The following is a 13,577-nucleotide window of genomic DNA, read 5'->3' as shown; positions in this document are numbered from 1 at the left end:
GAAATTTAAGAACCTCAAGGATACGTTCATAAAGCAGTGCAATCTCATCAAAAACAAAACGAAGAGTGGTGCGGAGACATCAGATATTCCCACCATAAAGTGGCGGCATTTTGACTCCGTGATGGCTATTATGGAGCCCGTTTCGCCAGAATCGTTGTAAGTTCAAAAATTGTGTTGCTTTTTAAAAATTTATAGTTCATTTTGAAGTAGAAAACAAGGCGAGAGACGCATACCTCGGATAAGAGCCTAGAAAATCCAATAGAGGAAGAAGTATGCATCTCTATGTAACCGCTCTGCAAACACTGTTATACGTACATGTTGACAGCGCAGCAGAACGCTTTACATGACTACGTGCATAATGCCTTTGAATGGAATTTGGCAACAGTGTTATGCAAATGTTACTTGTATGCGGGTATCATCGTAGTGAGAACTACAATACCTGGGCACACTCAGCACAGCATGACCCCCTTTCAAGAAATTTATGTCGTGTGCTATGAATTGTAGACTGTGTGGTGTATAGTTGTCCATTCTTTTCTTTCTCTTTAATTTTTTTCAGCCTCTGCAGCAATCTCACATTCAGTGCCGCAAAAGAGTGAGTCACACAACTTCAACTCTTAGCACTGGAAGAATATTAATATGAATGGCATTTTTAAACGAAGCTCACAACAGAAACTATATTTTCAACAACACAAGCACATGCGGCTACCTTTCATATTCCTCAGAGCGCGTAGGCATTTATTGGGCTTTTCGCATTAAAGAGCACTCACTGTAAACAACTCGAGTAGGCCTGCGGTACTGTTTCAAGCACACTCGAACCGTTCGCCATTTTGAAGCAGCAGTTAACACGTGTGTGAACACACATTTATCAAGAAACTATGTGTAAAATAAGCCTATATTCATTACCAAACATTATATGAGAGTCATAGCAGCGGTGATTACACACAGAGCTGAACTGTACACAAAAGAGCACAGAGTTGAACCACACACAAGATGTAGGTTCAAAATTTCTTCCTGTTGGCCGCACTAAACTGCGAGGTTTGTTTTAAAATTTTTTGTCACAACTGCAGCAGAATGATGGCATCCTTGTAGGCATTCATGAGAGGAAATTAGTGTGCTGTCATTAGTTTTCTCATTAGTGAGTGCAAAAACAACCAGTATTGATTACAGAATGATATCACAGCACGAAGGCTTCTGACCGTTGTATAAGTTTATGAGTGGCACATGAAGTTGAAAACTAGTCGCTACACCAGTTGCGACTCACTGTAGATGATCTTCAATCAGACAATGTAACTGCACTAGAGCAACAGATGCGAGATAATTGGCAGGCAGTAATTTACAAAGTGCCACCAGACAAAATTTAGTCATGGCTTTGCTCTGCATTGCTCCTGAGATGGTGGATGCCACGGTGTTGGCGATATGGGCATCAAAACAGCTTACTATTGATCCAATACACTGCGTGTATGTCTATTATCACACTCGGATATTTCTTGAAGCACAAAGCCTATGGTAACTGGGGATCAGTGCACTGCTGTGCACTAGAGAGCAAATACAGCAGCATAGAATGGTGACAGTAGTCGTTGCCAAAACCACGGATTTGCTACTATTGTTGCCACCAAATGATTCGGAGGCTCAGCTGTGACTGTAAATGAGTGCGCTGTTACATGCATATCGAGATATGCACTGTGATCAGCAAGTCGTGTTCTGGCCTGCTTTGAGAACCATTTGAAGCCTGCAGTCATGTCAAAACGCTTTTTCAGTTAAGAAATACTTCATTAATTCATATTTTTGCAATGTGCGGTACATTCAGTACGTGGGGTTATTAGTGCTGCCGACGGAGGTCCCGAAGTAATACTGTCCGAGGGACCTCCTGTTCGGAAATAAAAAGAATGCAGGGGTTCAGGTGCAAGGCAAAGAAGGTGTATAGAAAGCACGCAGATGAAAAGCAAGAAACTATTATGATACAACGCTAACAAGCAAACAAAAATGTACAAAATGTGAAAATACAAGAACAACGCAAAGTATAAACTGAAAGTAATACAGGCAAGATATGTATACAAAACACAATAATTAAAGGAATATTTATTTTCAACTTGTACAACATTCTATAATTTTACCAGACCTAACACTAAGAGGTCATTATGTATTTATACCCGTCAAAGAGGTATCATGTGTCGAGAATTTCTGAAATGAAGCGAAATGCGCTGAGAATGAGTTTTCATGGAGCCAGTGAGAAGAAGGGAGCTCCTAGTGGTCCAAGCATTTGTCAACTGGTGGAACATGGGCATTAAACGTAATGGGTACTGCGTTGAAGAATGATGATATGTATTCACCCATTATTTCGAATATTTCACTCATAAAACGAAATTTATGTCAATTGTTACCACTGTGATTTGCTGATGCTCTACGAATGTTGCTGCAGAACTGCATATACAGAGGATGATGGGGAAGATCACGCAAGTGATCCGCAACCAGCCTACGTTGGCATGGCTTCCCAAGAAAATTGGGGTACGCCAGCTCAGTCGCCAAGTCGACTTGGGACGCCTGGACCTCCGAGATCTGCGGTACCTGAAAATACACGAGATGACAGGTGAAGAAAAACTAGTCATCTCTGCATTACACAATTTTGACGCAGAAAACTTATTTATTTTAGGTTCCTGAGCACAGATGTGGACTCTGACACTGAAAGGTATACGTGCCTTTATAAGAGCTTCCTTCGGCACGGGCAATGTGCTTATGATGCAAATTTGCTAAGCTCATTCACTTTCTTTTCGCTTTGCAGGCTTCCTAGGCCACCAAAACCTCGTAAGCTTGTAGGAACTTCAACAGGAGAAAGGTAAAATAAACGATGCTTTTTCTATGTAAATGGCTGCAGTTAACAAGGAAAATTTTACTTCCAGCTCTTCAGAGGGCCCACACATGGAAGTAGCTTCAGCATGTTTAAAACGCCCGAGTCCAAATGAAGTCTCCAAAACAGGAGACGGACGATTTGGCTCACCATTACTATGTGACACTTGCCAACAAGCTGCGATCGCTGAGCCGATCACAGAAGTTAGATGCTATGCATGAGATTGATGTTTTAATGTATCCAAAAATGAGACAAGCATTGGCGGACCACGGCAGCTAATGATGATGTTTATGTTCGAATAAAACTGAAATATCTTGCCTGTTCAATCTCTGTTCTCTTTTTTCATGTTCACTTGCCATGGTACCTTGCCATAGTTGATCAGGTTACTGCACAGCCTATCCCTCACGTCATAGGCAAGTGTGGAACGGAAATATAATACAAAGGTATACCAAAAGCAAAAATCCCACTTTGCATGTCCACCACATCTATGCGATGTACAACATGTAAACGACCGAGGGCTGAGAAATTGCTAAGCACAAGCTTCCAGGAGACGTACAACCAGCTACAGGCTCCCAATACCTGGTTGAGTTGCCGCCTGTGTTTAGCAGGGCACACAGTGCAGAGCTTCCGTCGTCTTCTGCTCTCCAACTTCCATCAACAATCCTGCCTTCCCAGTCAATGTGGTCAGCAGTTCCAGGAGGACAGTATGCAGACCGGGAGCTGGAAGAGTCTTTGATTAAGAAATTGTGCAATGAGAGGCACGCCAAGATTATGAAACGGGTGTCTTCTTCTTTTGCTTTGAAGAGACGGCGCAGAATGCGCCATCTCTGGGCCATAATGCCAAGAGCGTTATCTACTACCCTACAGGCTCTGCTGAGGCGGTAATTGAAAATTCTTCTTTGGTGCAATTCTTCAAAATGGCTTCGTTCAGTGATTGCAAACAGTGGTAGAAGACCTGCAGTATGAAACATGAGTAGAAAACAATAAAAGTGCAGATTAACAAGCCATCAACAGCAGTGTTGAGATGCAATATCAGCTTCTGTAATGCCACTTTCTTCCACACTTGTTTTGATATAGCGGCACCATGGTGCGAGTGACTGGAACAGCAAGCACCCCCTTATGCTAGCCAATCGACACGCTTGGTGGGCATGACAAATGGGTATATAATTGCAAATATAGCCAAATCGCGGGTGTGGGAACCTTTCGGGAGTCCTTCTATACTGGGTCCATGCATGTGTGTGCATCTATGTGTGCGTTTGTGTCATAGGCTTGCATGATTCTGGTGGGGCAAATGAAGTTGCCTGCTGTAGTAGTACCCGAATGCAGGAAGTTAGCTACGACATAGGTGCAAACATGTTGAGCATGCAGGGACTGTGCGCCAAATTTGTGGCAGCTACCATATCGCAGGTCAATCTGAACATAACGAATATCTAAACTGATTCCTGGCTACTGTAAATTAAATACATGCACTACACTTAGAAACCAAACTGAGTGAGGCATGAGATTGATCTTACACTACAATTCTATCACAAAATGCTAGCTCATGTGATTCTACAATGCTTGTCAAAAGGAAAGGCCAGTCACACCTATAAAAAATAGTGCTTTCTGCTACTGCCACAAAGCACTTGCACAAACAAAACAATCAAACATACTTTTCCTTGAGTATGGACGCATCATATATGCCTTTAGGGGAAAAGCCTCGTCCCCAACAAGAAAGTATGGCATGTGTCCAACTGTGCAAGATGTTTGCCAGGGGGAAATCCTCTTTGGTTCTGCTCAATTGATTCCTGGAGTGTGCTTCGGCCAAACACCCCGCCATCCGACTCACTACCAAAGTGGCCAACCTCCACATAAACGAACCTGAGAAATGAAACAACAGGCAGAGAATATCTTGCCAATTTAAAATGAATAAGCAGACTGATAACAGTGCACTCTTTATTGCTGCTCTCATATGTGCAACAAGTCAAGTTCACACCAGAATAATACTTTCGCATGAATTCTACGTCAGAAAGGACACTGCAGGTAGCAAATCCACAGCACTGAAACATTTCGTGTTGCTAAGCTATTGTGAGCCTTCACTGCATACCACGAAGCATGCAGCTCTGTATGGTCATATTTTTGCTTGACGACCAGTTTATACAAGAAAATATTCGCAATGGTGAAAATCAAGTAAGCTCTTCGTTTAGGAGGAAACTAATTTCTTGCTACAAATCTAGCTAGCTGCCTGCACAACATGCAAAGAGGAACGCATTTCACTACCAGGGAGTTATATATTATATGCCTCAAGATAAAAGTGTACAACAGCTTTATCTTGTCGGTACTCACCTACGGGGCAGAAATGTGGAGGCTAACGGAAAGGGTTCAGCTTAAGTTAAGGACAGCGCAGCGAGCCATTCAAAAAATGATAGGTGTAACGTTAAGAAACTGGAAGCGGGCAGAGTGGTTGAGGGTGTGGGGTTGAATTGGGGAGATAAGTACTTTCTCCCCACTCAATCGCGGCTGACACGGTTCAAAGCCGCCCGGACCCCACCCCGTGATCGCGTACGCTACCGAGCGCTCGCCGACCACGGCGGGCCTTGCTCTGGGGGAACAAAGGAACGACACATTGGCTGACACAAACAGGCATTTATTGCTACAGAATCAATAACGCCAGCTAGCAACAAGGTACGCTAATGAATCAAGGACGTCCGACTCACCAGCAAGGTTCCGAGCGAATGTTCGCCCGCGCTAGGGCAAGGGATATAAACTCCGCAGGCCGGACGGGACGAGTACGGGAGCCTGTCTCCCCGTCGCTTCTTCGCCCCGTCGGCGAAGAGCGGAGACCCGAGCGACGCGTCCGCCCAGGGTGATTATCCCGGCCCAAGAGACCCCATCTCCCGCGGGCGGGCTTCAGCAGTCTCCCGCGCAGCGACGCTGGCGCCCTCTCTTGCCAGTTAATGTAACTGGCAAGGGAACGCGCTCATCCTCGGGGTACGACTGCTGCTGCACGGTGCCTCGCGGGAAAGCAAACTCAGGGGGCTGCAGGGCAGGTCCCCACATCCCCCCAACCTTAAATAGACCCACGCGCCTGAAAGTACATGCTATGGAGGAGTCTCCTGGTCTTCATGTCTTTGAGGCACGTCTTGCAGCGGAGGTCACGCCGACAGCGTCCACGCAGACTTCCGCGGTATTCCGAAGGCGGCGTGACGGTCTCCGCTGGGATGACTCGTATGGCCCGCGGACTACCGTGTCCGCAGGCCCGCGAATCGAAGGCCGGTGGGAAAACTGCAGGCCAGGATCCTGCAGTAGTCGCCAGGGCAGCAGCAGCCGGAGGTGACTGCTGACTGGTCTCGCCACAGCTGCCCCGGATGGATGCGGCGAACAGGATACAGGCCGCTCCGTCGCAGCAGGTGGCAGCGAGACGATGTGCACCGGTCAGCAAGCCTGGGTGGCTCCACCGGATCTGCAAAATTGTCGAAACGCTCTCGGCGTGCCTTTAACGTAGGTCACGGGAGGGGAAACGGCATCCGCAAGGGCCTCGTGGCACAATGCCTAACTCGCTAGCAAAACGTGTCGGCGGCTGTGCAAACGCAAAGTTCGAGTGAACAAAGACCTTTCTTGAGTTGAACGAGACTGCTCAGTTCGTGCGAGGTTACAAAAAAAACGGACGGGCAGCAAAGTGCGCCCCCTCTCAACGTCACGGTCCGGTGGTCATGTCTCTTTTAATGTGGTGCAGGCAGCTCCGAAAAGCCTCAGGCCTAACGACCACTCCGACAACGACCGTGACCACAAGAAAGACCCGAAACGGGTTTTGTGCGCGCAGCCGCGAGGAGACATCAGCTTTGTGGGGTGGTCCTACCCCGCTCACTGCACAAAGCAGCTTCTGAGCGGTCGGCGCCCACCGTATCGGACGGTGTCGGAGCGCCCGGTGCCGAGCTGCAATACCAGCGAGCTCGTAGCGGCACCCGTGGCCCCAGGCCACCCGGCTCCCGGAGCCGCGACTCCCAGAGTCGAAAAAGAGATAGTAGAGAAAATATATACAGAAACTCGGACCACCCACGCGGCTTCCGTACTCACTCGCTTCGGGCTCGGCGACTCCGCGGGCGCTAGGCCTCGCGCTCCCTCGATGCAGACCAAGTGATTCTCACGAAGAAACTCCAGGGAAAAAAAAATGTGCTGAGCATGTCGAAAAGTTCAAACATGCTGCAGCGCAATACACCTCGCACTCAAGAAAGCATGCCGCAGGTCCTAGCGATCAAAATTCACTCTAGGCCTAGCACTTGTCAAGTCCGGACAAAGAGCGTTCCTCGAACCGAACCGACAGTCGTCCAATGTTCCAAGAGCAGGCCCCACGTTGGGCTGCCAGATGTGGGGTTGAATTGGGGAGATAAGTACTTTCTCCCCACTCAATCGCGGCTGACACGGTTCAAAGCCGCCCGGACCCCACCCCGTGATCGCGTACGCTACCGAGCGCACGCCGACCACGGCGGGCCTTGCTCTGGGGGAACAAAGGAACGACACATTGGCTGACACAAACAGGCATTTATTGCTACAGAAACAATAACGCCAGCTAGCAACAAGGTACGCTAATGAATCAAGGACGTCCGACTCACCAGCAAGGTTCCGAGCGAATGTTCGCCCGCGCTAGGGCAAGGGATATAAACTCCGCAGGCCGGACGGGACGAGTACGGGAGCCTGTCTCCCCGTCGCTTCTTCGCCCCGTCGGCGAAGAGCGGAGACCCGAGCGACGCGTCCGCCCAGGGTGATTATCCCGGCCCCCTAGAGACCCCATCTCCCGCGGGCGGGCTTCAGCAGTCTCCCGCGCAGCGACGCTGGCGCCCTCTCTTGCCAGTTAATGTAACTGGCAAGGGAACGCGCTCATCCTCGGGGTACGACTGCTGCTGCACGGTGCCTCGCGGGAAAGCAAACTCAGGGGGCTGCAGGGCAGGTCCCCACAAGGGATAAAATGCAGGTTAACGACATCCTAGCCAAAATAAAGAGGAAGAAATGGGCTTGGGCAGGGCATGTAATGCGAAGGCAAGGTAACCGCTGGTACTTAAGGTAACAGAACGGATCCCAAGAGAAGGCAAGCGTAGCAAGGTGTGGCAGAAACTTCGGTGGGCGGATGAGATTAAAAAGTTTGCAGGCATATTTTGGGTGCAGCTGGCAAAAGAAAAGGGTTAATTGGAGAGACATGACAGAGGCCTTTGCCCTGCAGTGGGCATAGTCAGGCTGCTGTTGATACCTGTAGAAAGCATCAGTGATGGCAAGCACCGATTTACTGAAGAAATTTTTGTAGTTTCTATCAACGCTCCCTGAATTTGCAGGGCATTCCACGGCAACGTGTTTGCCGTCAATTGTGCCTAAACAGTGCGGAAAATTTCAACGCTGCTCAAAGAAACATGCGATCTGAAGAATAAGAAAAAAAATTGATGTGCACATGTAAAGCAATCAGGAAGCACGTCTGGGGCACTTCAAAAATAAATGCACGCAGGAGCAATCTGTTTCCTAGTTTCACAGGAAGAATAAGCAAGTTTTACAGAGTGATCACTGTGAGTTTGCGTATATGTTTACCTGCAACCACTCCTCGGGTTTCGTTGGGCATGCGACATATATGGGGCCAACGACCTCCCAAATCGCCCGGCATGTTGATGAGATGATTCCACACGCGGGTGAATGTTTATTAAAAAAAACAAAAGGATGACGAACGCAGTGTGTCGCCGGCAGCTAAGAATTTGAAAAGAGTGTTTCCAGTGATAAATGAGGCCGCGTGCGAGTTAAGAAATCAAGTCTTCAATCAATCAGCGTTTGTTGAAGTGTGGCCATTACCTCACAGTTTGGGCAAGGCGGTGCTCTGGCGGGATCGCTCTGCGAAACTTTGTGTGGTTTTTAAGGAATCGTGGCCTGACCAGCTCCAAGATAGTTTCGAATGCTTGAGGAGGCATTCTTAGGTAACTACAGAAAAGAAAGTAGCCATTCGCCATTCACTGTTTCAGCAGCGCCACTGCAACGCTGAAAAGGACAGAGCTTTGTCAGAAAGCACATAATTCTATCTGAACTTACTCTCGATAATATTCCACGTCGCGGGAACGTAGAAGGGGCAGCAGTTTGTAGGCGTCGCCGAGCTCCTCACGCTGCTTAAGGGCAGGTAGCACCCACCAACGTCGCTGGTGCCGTTTCTTCTTCGCTGCGTCCCGCATACGCTGTCGTTGCCACGCAGCCAGCAACGGGTTTTCCAGAAGCACGGCCGCTCGATCTCCCCCCTTGGGAGCGGCCTGCCGAGTCGCGGAGCAGACAAAGGGGAGAGTGTGATGCGGCTACTTGCCATTTCGGCCGCTAGGGGCGCCAAGCATCGGTGAAACGCTCCCGGTAGGCCGGCGCGGTCGGAGGCTCGGAAGCTGAGGCTTTGTGTGTTTTCTGTTGCGTTTACGTGGTGTTGCTGTTCGAACTTCACTGCACTCACGTACGTGCGTCGAAAACAAGCATTGTGAACTCTTTTTCTGGGTGTAGTTGCTCACAACACTGGCGAATAACCGTAAAAGCGGTGCTTTGTCGTACGCCTTCGTCGAGCGAAAGAATGCTCCTCGGTAAGCTCTGTTGCACGTGCTCCTACGACGATTGCGTAAGCTACGTTTTTTGTCAGATCCTCTAAGGGGTTTTCGATAATGCCTAAAAACTGTTGTGTGCCGCGCTGCCTATCAAATGCTGCAAGAAACCCGAAGCTTTGTTACCATGAACTACCGTCCAATGCAAACCTTCGGGAGGAGTGGTTACGCAACATCTCGCGGCAAGGTGGTGACAAGGGCAGCCAGTGGCAACCGAGCTCCAGAGCAGTTGTATGCTCACTGCATTTCAATCAGGAGGATTATCGACAAGGAACGAAGCGCAAGTTGCTCAGGCCGACGGCGGTTCCGACGAAGTTTCCCTTCTATCCCACATACAAACAGCCGGTGACTTCAAAGAAGCGGAGAACGCTTTGTCGTGCGCAACCTGACGTTCTCATATCTCAGACGACCGGCACTTTAGAAGGTAAAGAGAGAGGAATGAATGCGGAAGAGGAATCTGCACACTCAGATTTCAGCACTGAACACGGCGGAAGCGAAAGTTTCAGAGTCCAGTCAGCTGTAGCAGAAAGCCATTCTTCGGACGATTGCATTGGTGTAGAGGTATGTCGGATAAAGGAGTGTAAAGATAGAGAATGTCAGACGTCATTCAATTTGACAGGATTTTTCGACGAGACTAAAAGAAAAGCTCATCGCTTTGAAATGCAAACCCGAAGACTTAATGAGCGACTGCAAAAGCTGCAAGAAAGTTATGACGAAGTCCGCCAACGATTGAAACGTTATGAAGATGACCGAGCTGTGCAGGCCGCAGTGAACATGTCCAAGGCTGCAGCAGACGGTGACAAGACTGCGAAATTTGTCTTGGAACAGGTCATGAACTTTGACAAAGCAAGACCAGCTTGGGACGAGCCAACATTGAGAGAGTGTATATTATGGAAAGCAACGTCCTCCAAAGGATACGACTTATTGCGCGGAAGAAAGCTTCTGAAACTACCGTGCCGAAGCACGCTGCAGAAGTTTGTTGGGTCGTCTACGGGAGAGACCGGAGTCACGAGCCTCATCAAGGAACGACTGCAGGTAGAGAGGGAAGGTATGAAATCAGAAAAAGAAACATACTGCAGCCTCATCATTGACGAAATGTCGATCCAGCAGAAAGTAATTTATGATCGTCAGGTAGACAAAATATTTGGGCTGGTTGACACTGTGCGCGAGGCTAGAAAAGGTGCTAGTGAAGTGGCCACTAGACTCCTTTGTTTTGTTGTAAGAGGGCTGTCCACACCCTATGTTGTTCCGGTCGGTTACTTTTTTACAAGAAACCTCAAGCATGACCAGCTCCTCACTATGACGCTAAGTGTCATCAAGGCGGTTGAAGAGGCAGGAATCCGCATTGTTCGTGTTGTCACCGACAACCACCAGACCAACACCGCAATGTTCCGCGACATGTCCGAGGACAATACACTCCAACCTGTTGTTCGTCATCCAGTACGCGAAGGTGACCCTCTGTTCCTCTCATTTGATCCCAATCATCTCATCAAGAACCTGAGAACCAACCTGCTGGAAAGAGAGATGTTTGATGGTGTAGAGCCCATAAGAGGTGGTTTTTTCCTCCACACTTTATACGAGATTCAGGAGCAGCTGTTGGTCAAGCCGGTGCGATTATTAAGCCGAGCTCACGTGCAGCCAAACAATCTAGAAAAAATGAAGGTATGCCGCGCAACATTAATATTTTCACCTGTCGTAATCAACACCTTGGAGTACTTTCAGGAGCATCCTCACTCTCACGAAAAAGCATCAGAATTCCGCGACGGCGGATCGACCATCGCATTTATGAAGGCAATAAGTATGTGGTACGATCTTCACGACATCTCCACTTGGAAGTCAAGGCAAACACCATTCGTCGAAGCAGATGACGATCGGCTAACCTGGCTTGAGGTCGACTTTATCAGCTTCCTTGAAAACATCAAAGTCCGAAGTGGGGAGTCTCGTGCGAAGTTCCTCACTAAGGAGACTTATGAAGCCACTGTCATGACGACGAGATCAACAGTCGCTGTTGTCGAGTATCTGCTGACTGATCTCGGGCAAGTATAAATTTCACTAAACTTGCTTATTTAATTGTAGCCGTTTAGTCCGTGGGTCAAAATAAAAAAATCTAGCGCAGTACTAGCCTTTGATGTTCTCATTTAATTGTCGTTTTTTTTAGCTTCAAGTACGTGCTCACCCGGCCCTTTAACAGTGACCCAGTTGAGTCCCTGTTCAGTTGCTTCCGCCAGTTCAACTGTGGCAACGACCGAGTAGACGCCAGAACAGCTGTCTTCACGGCGGAAAAGTTGCTTAAGGCAAGTCAGATATTGTAATCAAACTGAATACTTTTTTCACGAACGGGTGAAATCATTTTGCAGGCAGGCATCTTGGAGGGTGCCAGGCATGGAAATGCACCTTCCAGCTCAGAGTGCCAAGCGGCACTGAGATGTGCGAACGTCACCTGCGAAGTGAAAAATCCAGCAGTTCCAGATGATGCCCTGGCTGTGCTTTGGAAAATTCAGCACGTCATGAAGTACGACGAAGTACCTTCGGAAATTGAGTTCGCGCCACTCACGTATTTGGCTGGCTACCTTGTCTTTGTTTGTGAAAGAAAGGTAAGCATATTTATTTTGAAACCAAGCGGCGGTAAATTACGCACGTGATTACTTTTTCAGGTCACATGCCCTGAGTGTAAGCTGCTGCTTAAAGGAAAGCCTTCACCTGACGGAGCATACAAGTTCGTGTCCGGCCTTGACCAAGGAGGTCTGAGTTATGCGCGCCCTGAAGCTGTATGGCTGTGCAAGCTCATCTGCACGTTCGTCGAGAGGGCCCTTATGTCAGCAAAGCTTCGTCGTTGTGCACGTATTTCCAAACTTCTTTCCAATGCCGTGCTTCCTCGCTTGAAGGACTGCCCTGTGATGTGGTGCAAAGACTGCATATACCCACAACACTGTGAAGAACTTTGTGAGATCATTGTTAAGAAGCTGTTGAGGCCACTCCTAGCCAACTATTTTTGTTAAGAAGCTGTTGAGGCCACTCCTAGCCAACTGGGCAGGAGACGTGAATAGCTCGCTGGAAAGTATCCTGAAACTTTCGCGGAAGCCTCTGTCCCGAAAAGTCTTGCGTCTATAGAGAGCACATGTTGGACGAGTGGTCTTATTAAAGTGTTTCTAGCTTTCATTTTTGTATGCTCCGTATATTTATTACTGTATCAAAGGTACACGAAGTATCCTTGTGCTGTTGTCAGATGTGCTGAAAGTCTCGTGAGGAGACACATGGTTCGCCTTTAGCCCCTCCTCCTTGACATAATTCCCAATATTGTCGCAAACTACAAGACTACAGAGCGAGCAGTGGTGAGTACAGGAGCGCTCGCGCAAGGCCCAGCACCATTAAATCATGCCATGGCCACTCGCCGTGTAGTCCAGTCTTCGGCTCGCCGTCACGTTACAACATGTATTTATGTCCTGCATAAGCGGAAATGTACGAAAAATCGTTACTGCTCGCCATCTTTTATATACATCAACAATACTGAGTAAAAAAATATTTCTGGTTATCTGAGGGCGCACTTTCTTCGAAAAAAGCAATAAGTGCGTCTGTGCCGTAAACAAGGCATGAGTTGAGCATGCGTGGACAAAACAATGTCGTTAGTCGTTATGTCAATCTCAGTTGCGTGTTCTGCATAGCTTTGTGTGCTGCGAAATTTACCGACCACGCGGATATAGACAAACATCCGCGTACGCGACCGTGATCATTTTATTTGCGTTTCCAAAGGTGTGAAATTATACCCGGCAACCCCGTTCCCTACTTTATACCATTATGAATACTACAGGATAAAGAACCAGTAGATCGAAATGTAATTTTCATTAAATTTCGGAGCCCTAACTCACAGGGCTCTGAGGCCCAGTGCATACCGCGAGGGGCAGTGCATACACCATAAAACTGCAGGCAACGATTCCGTTACAAATGCGCACACTGCGCCGCCAGCGCTTCTACTCCTTCACCGATAGCCAGCGCCACGGCCGGCGCAGCGGCGCAAGCTGGTACTTCCGCCATCACAGGCCGCGAGGCGCTTTCGGCAGGCCGCTGGAGATCGAGCGGCCGTACCAGAAGAATCAAGATTATTTCCTCCTCTTCTGAACCGCTCATTATTGTTCACGGTTCGCACGCCG

General features: G+C 48.3%; 1 pseudogene; it reads right to left on the bottom strand.

Annotated features, from left to right (window-relative positions):
- Nucleotides 1-2,515: 2,515 nt before the first annotated feature.
- On the bottom strand, nucleotides 2,516-9,027 carry LOC144129510 (uncharacterized; annotated as a pseudogene).
- Between the last annotated feature and the right edge of the window lie 4,550 nt (nucleotides 9,028-13,577).

This window comes from Amblyomma americanum, chromosome 4 (assembly GCF_052857255.1).
Source record: "Amblyomma americanum isolate KBUSLIRL-KWMA chromosome 4, ASM5285725v1, whole genome shotgun sequence".
Lineage (NCBI taxonomy): Eukaryota > Metazoa > Arthropoda > Arachnida > Ixodida > Ixodidae > Amblyomma > Amblyomma americanum.
Note: the sequence above shows the minus strand (reverse complement) of the source record. Positions and strands in the feature narration are given on the sequence as shown.